General features: G+C 38.8%; 1 pseudogene; it reads right to left on the reverse strand.

Annotated features, from left to right (window-relative positions):
* Window positions 1-455: 455 nt before the first annotated feature.
* Window positions 456-1,653, reverse strand: LOC122058010 (annotated as a pseudogene).
* Window positions 1,654-1,860: the final 207 nt, after the last annotated feature.

Raw genomic sequence — 1,860 nt, forward strand, 5'->3', positions numbered from 1 at the left:
TCGGCTTGACTAGTCTCATGGGCCCATAATGACGTCACAACCACATGAACCAAGTCATACAAGGATAGAATAAGACCATTCAACTTTTACCGTAAGTAGTGAAGAACACTAAATACCCCCGTATGATTGGCCCCAAGTACGTTTGAGGAGTCGAACTCAGAACCACACACTTTTAAAGGCAAAAGTCCCTTGCCAACTCAGCTACCCATTGGGGTTGTGTACAAGGGACTTTTGCCTTTGGAAGTGTGTGGTTCTGAGTTACAGTATACATACATACATCGATGAGGAAGAGGGGGGAGACTAGAAGCATGTACACATACATACATACATCCACGAGGAAGAGGCGGGAGATAATGAAGCATTCTTTTCTTCTGAAAAAAAAAAAGAAGGGGGATTGGGAGATTACGAACCTTGCTCTAGGGTGTAGAAACTCGGAACGGAGTGCTCAGGATCGATCAGATAGTCAGTGGGTTGATCATCATCATCAGGCTGTACACACTGAGCTTGACTTCATTTGGGGGTCCCATGCATTCCTCACTAGGGATAATCTGGATGGTAGGGTTCCTTTCTGCATCATGACCTGTGATCTGCTCATCTTCTGCTACATTCCTCTCTTCCATAGCTTCTTCCTTATTGCTGCACTTGTAGATCAAATATAGCACCATCTGTAGTACCCCTAAGATGAAACCCAGTCTGTTTGGGAGCTATACAATAGGGTCATCCAAAATTCATTAATTTCACACAATTATTAGTTTAATTATTACCCAAATTTAAGCTTTCATTAATAGATGGATACCCATTTCCAGTTCATTACTTACAGCTATGTGAAGGTCCTTCAGAAGAAAACCATAGATGTACCACATAACTCATTTCAAGGCGATGAAGAAGGATAATGTGAATGGCATGTACTCAAATAACTTCACACTCCTTTTGATTATGGCCAGTCTCTGTGTTCAACAATTATTGATTAGATTAACATAAAAATTGAATTAATTAGAGAGAATACACATGTATAGATGTATATCCTTACCAAAATGTCCAATGGTGCCACGAAGATGCTTAGAGAGATGATAGCACATAGCCATCCAACAACTAGAACTCGCTTTGTTCCTTTGTCTAACAATAGACTGAGAAGAAGGGTTATGAAGAACACACCAAGAATGAGAATCATAAGCTGCTTGGAGACCAAAATCTGTCACGAATGAAATATATATCACCATGAGGAGATTCTTGAATCCTGATCAAGTGTACATCCTTCACTTGATTTGTTCTTGTAAATCCTGATAAATGTTAGCCTGCGACATCGATATCGATGAAGTAAAACTTTAGGAAGATCTGATCTGATGAATAATTAAGTATGCAGAAGAAGAAAACCCACAAAAAAGAATTGGAGCCAAGTACACCATGAACGAGAAGATATTACCTATAGAAGCAGAAGAAGCTGTTAATTTAATTGCTTTTGATCTTCCTAAAAGGAGAAGGTTATTAATTTTTTTTAAAAGTAGAAGTGGAAGATTCAATTCAAACTAATTAAGATTGTTTTCCATTTTCTATTCTAGAGAGGAAGGAGAGGGTTTTGTTGAACTCATATCCTCCTATACCTAAGAGACCAAAGGTGAGAAGTAATGGATTTGAGTGAATGGAGATGCCCATCTCTGTCTCTCTTTCTCTATTCACCTCCACTCTCCTTTTTCTCTCTCGCAAGAACGAAACTACAAGTAGAGGTTCAGTAGATGAAACCCTAATATATAATGTATCTCAGAGGAGAAGACCGAATTGGTGGCTTGATGAACAAAGTTACAGAAGCAGCTTCAGAGTTTAATTTGTTGTGCATGCACAACTTTCAGGTGTTTATTTTTA

The sequence above is a fragment of the Macadamia integrifolia genome, chromosome 12, assembly GCF_013358625.1.
Source record: "Macadamia integrifolia cultivar HAES 741 chromosome 12, SCU_Mint_v3, whole genome shotgun sequence".
NCBI lineage: Eukaryota > Viridiplantae > Streptophyta > Magnoliopsida > Proteales > Proteaceae > Macadamia > Macadamia integrifolia.